Raw genomic sequence first — 14,307 nt, 5'->3', positions numbered from 1 at the left:
ATGGTAGCTAGCTGACCATAATGGACAGACAGGAGAGAAATCTGCAGCATAACAGACCATAAAGGGCAGGAGGGACGGATCAGGGGCATTACAATGGAACAGACAAGCCAGGAGGGAGGGAGTAGGGGTCTGCACATGTAAACAGAGGGCTGGGGGCAAGGGGGCAGGGCAGGAGCAGCAAGATAGCCATGGAGGTCAGGCAGGATGGGCACTAGAAGCAAGACACACCATGAAGAGCAACAGTGAGACTGTGATGGCATACACACAGACCATGGAGGGAAGGTGGGAGGGGGTCAGGGGCAGCTAACTGACCACAGAGGGAAGGTGGGAGGGGCCATGGCAGCACAGAAGACCATGCATGGCAAGTGGGAGGGTCAGTGGCAGCACAATGGCTATGATGGGCAAGAAGGAGGGTGCAGGGGCATGCACAAAGGACGATGGAGGATAGAAGGGAGGGTCAGGACCTGTGCACAGACAAGAAAGTTCAGGGGAAGGGGCCTCACAACAGACCGCACGGGGCAGGCAGGAGGAGCAGTTGCAGCACAACAGACCAGGGAGGGCAGAAGGGTGTGGCAGTACACTGGACCATGTAGGACAGGAGGAAGAGGATAGGGGCATGGCATGTGGACAGGCAGGGTGGAGGTGGCATGGACAGGTTACAGTCATCTGACAATGCTAGGCAGGTGGGAGGGGAGTGGCAGCTCAACAGAACACTCAGAGTAGATAGGAGTGGCAGGTCCATGGAACATGGTGGGCAAAAAGGATGGAGCAGGGGCATGCACAAAGACATCGGAGGGCAGGGGGAAGGAGAATAGGGGCAGCAAGCTAAGCACAGAGTTTAAGCAGGAGGTCAATGATGGGGCATAGAATTGGGCAATGGAGGGCAGGAGGAGGGGACTGGTACATCATACTAAATTGAGGGCAGTGGCAGCACATCAGACCATGCATGGCAGGAGGGAGGAGGCTAGTCCATGGATTCACACAACAGAGGATAGGGAGGAGGGGGATGGTGCAGCAAGCTAACTGTTCAGAGAAGGCGGGTATTAGGAACTTTATTGTTTTTAAAACGTGTGTCTGTGCGAACTACTTAAAATATGAACAAGTATGCAGAATAATCTCACTTTTATTCAGGAAGAAGAGGACGTTTGTGACTGTGACTCCAGGCTCACTTTGCAGAAACACCCCCTGACCCTCCACCCCCATCGCAAAATGTAATGCCCGTGAAAAGGGTAGGTGAACACAGTGTTATATAGAACATAGTCCTGAGAGCACGATTGAAAATGAAAACTAGATATAGTGTATGGCATAAACTATGCACCAAAAAGTGTGATATAAGATGAACCGGGCGTGAAATATAATATGCAATACATTGTGCGCAATGACAGATTCATTGGAGAGCGTGAGCGAGCACAGGCACTAGCGCGTGCTATGCGATGTGCGCCTTGGAGTGTAATATGCACAGGGCAGTGTTGTGTAACCTAACTAGTCTCTAAAGTTGTAATATAAAATATGTGCTGGGGAGTGTAACGTTGCATATGCACTGTGACAAAGATATGGATCCCAGATTGTAATATGTATGGCATAGCACTGTGCGTTATAACATAGGCATCGAGGAAGGCACGTTAGATGGGGCAATATAACCCGTGCGAAGACAAGTGTGGCATGACATATTCACGGGGTGGTGTTACAGTGCACATGGGCTAGAGAGTGTCATAGCATATGCACTAGCTGGTGGAATACAACACAGAGGTGTGTGGCACTCGGCAGGCAATGGTGGGTGTAACACAGCATTGGGCTCTGCCAGGAGCACGCTGTGACTCTCAAGTGATGTTCGTCCCCTTTCCAGAGAGTAAAATAAAAAGTATTACACATCCGGCAGTGGATGTGTGTTATATTAACCATGAGGGGGGTTTCTTACACAGTTTTTGTCGAATTTTTGTCGAATCCCCTTTGAATGGCTTGGTGTGCATGTGTATTAAATGTGCCCGTCAATAGCTACCCGTTTGTATAAATAAACAACAAGGGTGTCTACCGGGATTAGGCACGGTAGGGCATCAGACATGTCAGAGCTTCACTAGTGGTGTAAATACATTCCACGTGGATTCATTGTATGCATAGTCGCCTTTTAATGAAAATCACTCAAATCGTCATGGTGATAGGTACGTACGGTTTGTCCAGCATGTCCTAGGTGTGTCTATACATATATATTTTTTAAAAATAATAAAAAACAGTGGCCGGCCCTGGGGATTGGGGTCAAAAAAATATAATTAGGAGACAGGCCCTGGGGGATGGGGTCATCAGGGCCAATAAATTAGAATAAGAAGGGGAACCACACAGCCCCCCTTCTTAAAAAATTAAAATAAATAAAAGACTGGCATCGTGCTGGAGGCCACGCCCCCTCCTTGCAGCATTCTGCAAACGCGCCCCCTGGCGAGTTGTAAGTTGGGGAATTAATTCCTCTTCAATACTGAGGGTCCCTGAGGGCCAACTAGCCCAACAGGCATCTCCAGTACGCGCCAGGGAGCTGTGCTGCAGACAGGTGTTCTGAGGCCAAGCCCCTTTTTACACCTCTCTGCAGGATTCAAGGGGACTTAATCTCTCAACTTAGAACAGCCACAGGGCGCGTTTACACAGTGGTGAAGGGAGGGGACGGGGCCTGAGGTGACGTGTGCAAACACGCACTATGGCACGTTTTAAATTGGGGATAGAATTTCCCTTCAATACTGAGGGCTCCTGGGGGCTAACTAGCCCACCAAGTGCTTCCAGTAAGCGCCACTGAGCTGCATTGCAGAGAGGTGGTCCAGGCTGTGCCACTTTTTACACCTCTCTGCAACGCAGCTCTGTGGCACTTACTGGAGGTACCTAGTGGGCTAGTTGGACCCTAGGGACCCTCAGGATTCAAATGAACTTAATCTCCCAACTAAAAACGGACACAGGGCGTGTTTACACAGTGGTGAAGGGAGGGGACGGGGCCTGAGTTAACGTGTGCAAAAACACCCTGTGGCCTGTTTTAAGAGGTAGTTTTAACCCCCCTGCCCTATTATATACTAGGGGCTTACAGAGGAGGTCATGCTAATCACAGGGGGACCCCAACGCATAATGTTCCCTAGTGTATGTAGGTGTTTTCACTGTATTCTAAGTGTCTTTTAACATAGCACTGGCTCTAGGACTGGTTAGTCAGACTCAGTTACCACCAGAATCCGTCTGAAAAAGTTGAGGGTACAGGATGATTTTGCAACAAGGATTCTTTCTGCTCTTCTTTTTGTTCTTTCTGCACGTTATCCTTCTTCCTGCACTTTTCTTCGTCTTTGAGGACTTCTGTTGCTTCTTTCTGCACTTCTTTTTTTTCTTTCTGTGTATTTTTTCTTCTTTCTTCACATGTCCTATCTCTGTAGGCATAGTTAGAAATTAGCATTTAAAAAACCTTTGAAATTCACAGAAAAAACCATAGGTTTCAGGCACGTTATAGTTAGGAATTAGCATTTAAAAAACCTCAGAAATTCACTGAAAAATCCATAGGTTTCAGGGGTGTTATAGTTAGCTGGACTTTTCACTTGTACAAAACCATTGAAATTTCCCCGTTATAGTTAGTTCAGCTAACTATAACTCGCGCGCCCGCAATGCACTGCTGATGACGTCACATATTACATCACTCATGACATGGTCAGTGACATCCCTCATGACATCACTGATGACATCTCAAATGACATCACTGATAACATCACTGATGACATCATCCTTGTGATAGAGTGGCAGACCTCCTCTCACCCTAATATAACCTTTGATACACACATTCAAAAATAGAGACTAAAATTTTCAAAACAATGGACATACCAATACCAGTTACAACAACCTCTTCAGTAATTCTAAGATCCACATACACATCCACTCATTCACCAACAGTCCTATACAGTCACTCATACATGTACTCACTCATCATATGTACTCATACACCTATACATCCTGTTACACAATGCCACTCATCCATAGAGTTACTCACACACATAGTCACTCATGCTAATAAAGAATCAAACATACATTTACTTGCATATACAGTTATACACACACCACCACACTTACTTCTACGGAAACTTACACATACTTAGTCTTTTAAACAATCACTTATAGAAACACATACTTATTCATACAGGAAGTCTTTCAATCTCTCACTCTCACATATACTCACTTATATACACCAATAGTCACATATACTAGTTTAAAACATATGTAGTTACTCATAAAGACACTATTGAGACAGTCATTCACTAACTAACACACCCATACACACACTCATCCACCCATACAGTCCTGCACACATGCTGTCTTCAACACATACAAACAGTGAGTCACTCATTTATGCACCTATGCACTACGTAATACCCCCCGCGCGAGTTATAGTTAGCTGAACTAACTATAACGGGGGAATTTCAATGGTTTTGTACAAGTGAAAAGTCCAGCTAACTATAACACCCCTGAAACCTATGGATTTTTCAGTGAATATATATATATATATATATATATATATTCAGTGAAAAAACCAAAGGTTTCACACATGTTATAGTTAGCTGGACATTTCACTCGTAAAAAACCAATGAAATTCCCCCGTTATAGTTAGTTCAGCTAACTATAACTCGCGCGCCCGCAATGCACTGCTGATGACGTCACATATTACATCACTCATGACATGGTCACTGACATCACTCATGACATCACTGATGACATCTCAAATGACATCACTGATGACATCACTGATGACATCATCCAGTGAATGTGTGTTTTTCTGAAAATTAAATATGTTTTATATATGTATATCTCAAGGTCAATGGAAGAATAAATGGGTATATAAGTGTCTAAATGGATGCTTTGTTTTTGAAAAATGTATTGTGTTACTGACTGATTAAGTGTATCATAGTGAATACATGGCTTACTGAGTAATGTTTAAATGTGAAAATATCTGTATCAGTCTCTCACTTTGTGTATAAGTGGCTGCATGGGTTGGTGAGTAGCTTCATGGGTGTCTATATAGGTTATTGTTTTTTTGAGTATCAGTCTGAGTGTCTGTATGGTTCGGTGGGGGGTATTATGTAGTGCATAGGTGCATGAATGAGTGATTCACTCTTTGTATGTGTTGAAGACAGCATGTGTGCAGGACTGTATGGGTGGATGAGTGTGTGAATGGTTGTGTTAGTGAGTGAATGACTGTCTCAATAGTGTCTTTATGAGTAACTACATATGTTTTAAACTAGTATATGTGACTATTGGTGTATATAAGTGAGTATATGTGAGAGTGAGAGATTGAAAGAGTTCCTGTATGAATAAGTATGTGTTTCTATAAGTGATTGTTTATAAGACTAAGTATGTGTAAGTTTCCGTAGAAGTAAGTGTGGTGGTGTGTGTATAACTGTATAAGCTAATAAATGTATGTTTGTTTCTTTATTAGCATGAGTGAGTATGTGTGAGTAACTCTATGGATGAGGGGCATTGTGTAACAGGATGTATAGGTGTATGAGTACATATGATGAGTGAGTGCATGTATGAGTGACTGTATAGGACTGTTGGTGAATGAGTGGATGTGTATGTGGTTCTTAGAATTACTTAAGAGGTTCTTGTAACTGGTATTGGTATGTCCATTGTTTTGAAAATTTCAGTCTCTATTTTTGAATGTGTGTATCAAAGGTTATATTAGGTGAAGAGGAGGTCTGCCACTCTATCACAAGGATGATGTCATCAGTGATGTCATCAGTGATGTCATTTGAGATGTCATCAGTGATGTCATGAGTGATGTCAGTGACCATGTCATGAGTGATGTAATATGTGACGTCATCAGCAGTGCATTGCGGGCGCGCGAGTTATAGTTAGCTGAACTAACTATAACGGGGGAATTTCATTGGTTTTTTACGAGTGAAATGTCCAGCTAACTATAACATGTGTGAAACCTTTGGTTTTTTCGCTGAATTTGCAAGGTTTTTTAAATGCTAATTCCTAACTATAACATGTGTGAAACCTATGGTTTTTTCAGTGAATTTGCAAGGTTTTTTAAATGCTAATTTCTAACTATAACGTGTGTGAAACCCATGGTTTTTTCAGTGAATTTGTATGGTTTTTTAAATGCTAATTCTTAGCTATAACATATGTGATTCCCATATTTTTTTTATTGATTTTTTATGATTTTTTTTTAATAAATTCTTATATTAAATGTGTTTTTTTTTTAAAAAAACAAGTTTTTTTTAAACTTTTTATTCTCTTGAAACACTATGTTTTTTTTCTTAAAAATCTGCAATATTTCAAGTTTTCTCTTTTTTTTTTTACCAAACAGGTAAGATATATTAGTATAACTTTGAAAATATTTTTTTTTTTTTTTTTTTAGTGCGCGTACGGTAAGCTTACGGTAAGCGTACGGTTTACGCAATGTCCGTAATTTATCTACGCTGTTTGCGTATAGTTACGCAATTTGCGTAGCCGCGCGTACTGCGCGTGGGGCGCGTACACGTGTACGCTACACGCGCACGTTACGCGGAAGTGTTGGGGAGTGACTGTTATGCGCATGCGCACGAGCGCGTGTCTTTTTTACGCGCATGTGTACTTTTGCCGTAAGCGCACCGTAAGCGCACCGTAAGCGTACGGTTGGTCATGTGATCATGAAACACAACTTTTGATTGGTTGAAACTACTTTCAGTTCTAGAACTCTCCTACACCACACCCATTCCCCTCATTTCTGCTTGTGATCCCTTAGGAGAAGGAGCTGGGTTGTCTTTGTGATACGATGGCAGAACAGCAGAGCCCTTCTGAGAGTGAGGCTAGCAGCACTACCTTGAGGCAGAGAGCGAGGAAACAAAAGACCTCTTTCATATGGGAGTATTTTTCTTTTCCAGAGGGCCAGCAAAAGGTAAATGCACCCTTAGTGACTTGTAAGCTGTGTGGCCGTGTACTTTCAAGAGGGAATCCCGACAGGAAGTATTCCTTCGGGAATCACACCATGATGAGACACCTTAAGGATGTACACAGAAGGACACATGCTCGACTTACTGAAGGTAACCCTTCAGTAAATCAACCAAGCACATCCACAGCAGCTCAGCCTGGACCATCATCTGCAGTGCCGAGTCCTTCTTCTGCAGGTCAGGTGAGCCCTTCATCTGTGGGGGGAGCATCTCCTTTTTCTTCTCCTCAGGAAATTAACCCTCGGTTTCTGAGGGTTGAAATACGGTGCGCCACTTGTCATGATCTAATTTGTTATAGGGAGACCAGTATTTCCCTAGTGAACAATAAAATAGATCAGCACACTTGTCGTACCGTCTAATATTCCCATTCTTTCTTTCCTCTGTCCCTGCATGAACACAACGGCTCTTTTAAGAGCCAACCTTACCTTTCATCTATTTTTTATATATGTTTTTAAAACTTTTTTTTGTTTTTTTTTTTACCGTACGCGTACGGTACGCGTAATTATTATTATTTTTTTTAAAAAACACTAAAAATCAATTATCACATTACAAGGTCCTTGAGAGTCTACAAAGAAAAACTGAAAATGTGATTGTGGAGAAGTGGAAAAAAGGGACCATGATATTTTTGACTTACCATACCCACTCCAAAAAATATTTATTCATTTAAATTTTTTTTTAATTGCTTTAAAAATGGTTCTAGTTTTCGAAAGTTATCTATCTCAATCTGAAAAAAAAGAAAAAAGTATTAATATTTAATAAAACATTTTATAATACAGTACACATATTTACATATTTTTCAAAAAAAAAATTTGCCTTTTTTTTGCTGTTTTCAGAATATATTGCATTTCACTATAAATTGAGAAAGCAATTGCATTCATCATTTAACAGCGGGCAAAAAAAAATAACAATCTCAAAGATTGTATAAAAAAAGCCCAGAATCTCTTTTAACTTAAACATAACATTATAGAAATGCATAATATTCTAAAAAAATATCAACTAATATCAATACTTATTTCTTTAAAATACCGTCTGATATTTTTGTTTCAGAAGTATAATCCCAAAAATATATCTCAAATAACTCCACAATACATCTGGTTCCATTTCCTTTAGGCCAAATAGTAATTTTAAAATTCTTTTTTGATTACATTTCCAATGTTAATCCAATAAAAAACTAAAGTTTAAATTGTACAGATCTCACCGATTCTCTGTAACATTTTGGTTTCCGAAAGATTTATTAATAATTAAATAAGTCCACAATAGAACTGTTTACCTTTCCGCATGGCCAAATAGTAATTTTAAAAATCTTTTTTGAATAAATTTCCAATGGCAATCCAATAACATTCCAAAATTTAAATTGTGCAGATGTTACCGATTTTGTCTAAATTTTTGTTTTTCCAAAGTTTCATTAAAAATTAAAAAAGTCCACATTACAATTGGTTACCTTTCCATTAGGCCAAATGGTAATTTGTAAAATCATTTTTTTTGAAAATTCCACTGGTAATCCAATAAAATTGTAAAATTGTTTTGTCCAGATGTTGCCAAATCTCTCTAAAATTTAGGTTTCAGGAAGATTAGATAGGAATTTGCTAAATCAAAAGGCAAACGTTGCTTAAAAATCAATTGGGAATCATTACACAGTGTCCAGCCTTTTTCACATTTAAGATAAACTGTGTAATGTCCAGAAGTTACAGTAGGTCCATCATGGAAAATTATTGCAACTGTTACAAAAGTTTTTCCTGAAATTGATAATTGCTGTCCTGTAAACTTCTTTATTAAAGTATCTAATTTTGAACCATCAGCTTTACAGCGTTGCATCATTAAAATTACATACTGTCCGTATTCCTTTAAAATTAACGTTGAAAACATGTCAGATTGACACTCACTGCATTCCATGCTATGATTAGCATCTTTAACTAATTTAGCAAAAGTGACTGTTTTACTTTCTGGCAATGTTAAATAAATAAACCTTTCAGAATCAACATTAGAGCCACATATATTATAACAGTTTTCACAACTATGTTCCCATTTATAAGAGAGACCAAATAAATTTTTAATGGGAACCCCTTCTTCTTCCAGTACCTGAAGAAAAAACATCAAGAATTTCTGTGCGTCTTGCTGTACATTTTGAGAAAACTGTGTTCGTCCTGAACATACATCTAAAAGTTTTCTAATTTCAGTGGCACTTTCTATTTGAGTTTTATCATTACTCAGCTTTTGAAAAAGGAGACTCAACTCAGAACAGAATCTTTTTCCCTGATTTACTATTATCTGCTCTTGCACACTTTCCAGATAAAATGCAACATTCAGCACTACATTTGCGTAGCAGTTGACACCAGAGCTATTTTCAAAATGACATCCTACAACCTGTTCTTCATTTTCCTTTTTCTTTTTGCTTGCAATTACATCACTCCTCTTTTTTTCCTCCTCTCTACATCTTCATTACAGATATTCTCATTTCTCCTTTTACGAGAAACTACACGTTTCTCCAACACAGGATACTGACCTAAATGAGGAGCATAGCTTCTTCTTAATCTATTATACTCCTTTACACAATTTGCATCAGCACTAACTTTTGAGTCATCAAAGTCTATCATGAATAAACCTGATAATGTTTTCACTCGTGACAAAGCAACATATGCCATACCTTCTTTGAACACAGTTGAACCAATGTTCACAAATGCACAATCTACAGTCAATCCTTGAGACTTGTGAATAGTTACAGCATATGCTAGAGAAAACGGAAACTGCTTCCTACGTACATATAAATCTTTCACAAGCATGAAACGAACTGAACAACGACAAATGTCTTTAACTTCTTCTATCTGATCAAATTTTATTTTTAAACATTCAATTCCATCTTTTTTCTGATAATTAATAAAACCCACAACTCTTCCCATAGCTCCATTAACTAAACCTTTTTCAACATCCAAATTTCTCCTTAAAAATACTCTACAGTTCATGCAAACATATAGATTTTTTTCTAATCCAGCTGTTTTGGAAATGTTCTTCTCTAGTGAATCCAATTTATTTTTCAGTGTGCCTGTTAATGTGACAGTAATTCTTCCATCCTCAATTTTGTCCACTGCTTCCAATTTCCTGATATCTTCCTTTTCCAATTTCAAAAGCTCCTCATTGAATATTGAGCATTCACGTAGAGTTGGCATTAAGCAGATGACACTTTTCTTTTCTGCAATGTTCTTGTATATCTTCTCTGCAACTATTTCTTCCTTTGGAAATAAATTATGTAGCAGCCGACTCTGTAATGCTTTTTTGCCAGCTTCAGTGAGTAGTCCAATTCTGATATCTTTCAGAATACTTCCATATTCTTCATCGTTTGCTTGCCTCATATTAGTAGTTAGTTCCTTGTACTCAAAGAAGGACCAAATATTTGCATTACCGATGCTTCCCAATGACTTCTTTGTGTCTTCATGTGTCACAGTATTAAACACTGGTTGTCCTTTAACTGGAGTAAGTTGCAAAAGATCTCCAAAAACTATGACGTGTTTTCCTCCAAATAACACGTCATAGTCTGTCTTCAGAATTTGCTGCATTCTTAAATGCACAAAGGCAAGCATTAAGTTTGATACCATGCTCACCTCATCAATAATGAGAACTTGCATCTTCTTCAATACTCTTGAAACTTCCAAGCATGCTTCTCCAGTTAGCTTGTTGTATTGTATTTTGTTCTCATGCTCCACTGGTAACATTAGCAAACGATGTAAAGTGATTCCTTTTATGTTATATGCTGCTAACCCAGTTGGAGCAGTAACCACACAAGACAAAGTAGAATCCGTTTTTTGCTGTAGGTAGCTTCTGATGACTTTTATAAGGAAACTTTTTCCAGTTCCAGCTTGTCCGCTTACATACATCCTGATTGGATGAAATGATGTGCATGAGCACTCTTTTTTTTCATGTAGAAATCCGTGATCAATTTTGTTTCTGATCTCTTCATAAATTTGTTGCTGCTCTTCGTTCAGTTGTCTTTCCAAATTTTGTAAGTCTATAAATTCTTCTTGAGCTTGATTCATAGCTGTTTCCACTTCATTCATGGCTATTGATGCTTCATTTTCAACGATTGGTTGTCCTAGGGGATCTTGACTGAGTGTTCCTGAACTTTGGCTGTCCTGAGAACTGTCTCTAGCTACTTCTGCTGCAATTGTAGTTTCCTGTTCAATTTCTTCATTTAACATTTGCAGATCAGTTGAGAATGTACTGCATTGTATGCTGTCTTTGCAAGCATTAAAAGAATCTTCATAGCATCGCTTCTCGGCCTTTTGGCTAAGATCAAGTGTAGTAAAAGAATCTTCATAGCTTTGAAATTCTCCCAGTAGTTCATCCTCTGTACGCCATGGTTTAAACAGCTGTAAAAGAGCCAAGTAGTAAAATTCATTTTTGTCAGTAGTGTCGCAACTCAGCTTCCTGTGATTTATCAAACTTCCTTTTGTTTGCTTCACCAAACATCCTTCCTCACCAATAACTTTATATTTTCCATTGTTGATGTCTTCTGTGGCTTTCCGTTAATAAATGTAGTTCTGCAGCACTTCATAGAGACACATGTTCTCCAGATGACTTCTCTTGGGATAATATGTGTCCAACATGTTTGATTTCAAAATATCTGTACTTTCTGGGTCATTCTCGGCCAAATATTCAATTTCTCCAACAGATTTCAGTACCCGATTTCTCATTGCTGCAAGGCCTAAACTTGCCCAAATTATTCTTCTTGATTTCGAGTAGAGACTTGCAGAAGATAACCTATCTGAACATTCGTAGGATCCAATTTCTCGATGCGATAACATCTTCAAACTGAAACTGTACAGCTTCTTACTGACAGTCTTCTCGTGAGAAATCTCTTCCCACATTTCCTTCAATTCTGTTTTTTCTGATTTCGTAATGTAAGACGTTACATATCGAGCAACAGCAATGGAATTGTCAGCTACATACTGTATATCCATGTTAGCATTCCACATGGATAAAATGACTGGGTTGTAGTCATTTATATTTTTTGATTCTTCTTTTCTTTTAAGGTTGTAGGTATTCTTAGGTGATTTTCTTGTGATAGTATGTCTCACAGATGACATAAACCTGTTTACTCTTCCATTTGAAAGAACAGGTCTAGGAAATCCAAATCGACATTTAGTGTAGTATTTATCTTTGCTCTTGTATTTCCGTCGACAGTATTTTCCACACCGATGACTTTGGAAACGTAAAACTTGCTCCTTTAACTTTTTATCTTCTGTGCTTTTTGGTATAGCACATGTTGCATATTCTTCAATGTAAGATAATACTGCTTCATCAGCATCTGTTCCAAACTTTGGGGCATCCTTGATCCACAACAGCATATGAATATGAGGAGCACCTCTTGCCTGGTACTCTTTTCTCCAAAAGAAATCCACTACTTCTCCTAGAGGTGGATTTTTTTTATTGCAGATGAACGACATCATAGCCTCAAATCTATGATTGAAATATCTGCAAACATTAACCGGATCCAATGAGCACAGTTCTCCTGCTGTCTTGTATTCGATGTTTTTAATGTTTGAATTTGCCTCTCGTAGAAAATCCAGTAAATCATCCCAAGCGTACTCAGCACAGCTTAGAGTAACGAACCATGTTGGTGTTCCTAAATTCCGTAACATGCATTTTAATTCACCATGACGTCGGTACCAATATTCATTTGTCCCACGCTGACAAGCCATCAGATTGATCAGTTGTGTTTCCAAATGATCATCTCGGTGCTGCACTTTCTCCATAAAATCCTTAGCAGACACATTTTGTAAATGTACTCCACTTTTTAAAATGTGATTTACTGCATAAGACAGTGCAGACAAGTCGCTTTCAAATAAAAGATGGAACAAATAAGGAATACTTTGTCGAAATCTGGGATCTTCGGCATATAGTCTTGTAGTCCGATACTCAGAAGCTGGAATCTGTTCCGGACGTTCATCGTATCGTCCTCCTTTTCCTGTAGGAAACAGCTGGGGAAAACATCGAGCTTCCAAGCTCTCCTCCCATACACTCACGGGAGTTCCTTTTGCTTTCTTCATCTGAAACAGATCAATATTGTCTCCCATAACTTCTTTTGAATGAAGAGGATGTATGCTAAAATGTTCATAAATTTCTTCTTCCTTTGACTTGTCCACTTTTTCAATTTGTCCAGTTGGTGTTTCTGTGTCTTCTTGTAAATCTTCTTCTTCTTCTTCTTCTATATAAATTGATTCATACCATTTGTTATTCCTTTTCAAATACAAATTTGCTCTTTGTACTTTCCGTACATCTACCAGCTCCTGCCAAATCTTCTTATTCTTTGTAGGTACACCATTAACCAGAATAATTAATGGTTCAGTTTCCAAAGTATCCGCATCAATAGTTTCCATATTTTTTTTCAAATCCAAGGGCAAATACACCACTCTACCTTTTAAACCTCTCAGTAAATCTGAAGGAGGTAATTTACCAGTTTTGGGCTCCATACGTACTATGGTCTGGAACGGATGAACACATTGAATGAGTATAGACTCATATGTATTTAATTCAGAAAGTTCAGCAGGAATTGCATCCAATTCTAAATTATTATGTACAGCTCTGGTCGGCATTCTATTTTCTTCTAACTTATTATAACAGTATTTACAAATACGCTGAACTTCACCCAATTCAAAACAATTTTCAAGAAATAGATATGTGGCAAAATCCTTCCACTTATAATTATCTTCATTTTCACTTTTTCTATAGAGATCAACATACCTGGTTTGTTTTCTATAATGAGTTCTGCGGCAACAAATACAAGTAATATTTGGTCTTTCATTAGAGATTATTGCAAATTTTGTTATGTGATCATTAAATGTCTTACTTACAGAGGGTTCTACATTCTCTTCCACTTCTTCCTCATTTACTGTGTCCTTTTCTGCACTGTTTTGTTCAGGACCAAAGTAACAAAACTGAATTTCATCAACAACCTTCTCTACATCTGATACCGATCCACGGAACAGAGCCCTATTCAATTCATCTAACTTTATTGCTGGACTTTTAGCAAAATACAACCGTCTCACAAACTTTCTCATTTCAGTATGATGAACAGCCAGCATCCTAAAATGATGGAAAACACTATTACACACTTTTCTAGATAGACAAGCCAGAGAATGACCCTGCAAACCAGTATTCTCTCTCACTCTGCATGGATCCAGACTTTGAAGCACCTTAATCTTCTGTTTTACACTTTTTTTTACTATATTCTCTTAGAAACTCACGAAATTTATCAATAGATTCCTGACGCACAGTGCAAATACTACTACAGTTCCAAGTGTACACTGGGGCTTTAGGACGTCTCCCCATAGCCTCATCCGCCATCACTTGTACCTCATCTCTTGGAACCATTATC

The 14,307-nt window shown here is 38.8% G+C and overlaps 1 non-coding gene across 1 annotated transcript; it reads left to right on the top strand.

The window, feature by feature from the left end:
• Window positions 1-11,196: 11,196 nt before the first annotated feature.
• Window positions 11,197-11,393, top strand: LOC146871385 (U2 spliceosomal RNA). The gene has a single exon (XR_014959994.1). It is a non-coding gene; the product is annotated as a U2 spliceosomal RNA (small nuclear RNA).
• The last annotated feature ends 2,914 nt before the right edge of the window (window positions 11,394-14,307 follow it).

The sequence above is a fragment of the Triturus cristatus genome, chromosome 1_1 (assembly GCF_964204655.1).
Source record: "Triturus cristatus chromosome 1_1, aTriCri1.1, whole genome shotgun sequence".
NCBI classification, from domain to species: domain Eukaryota; kingdom Metazoa; phylum Chordata; class Amphibia; order Caudata; family Salamandridae; genus Triturus; species Triturus cristatus.
This window is presented reverse-complemented; position numbering and strand designations above follow the sequence as displayed.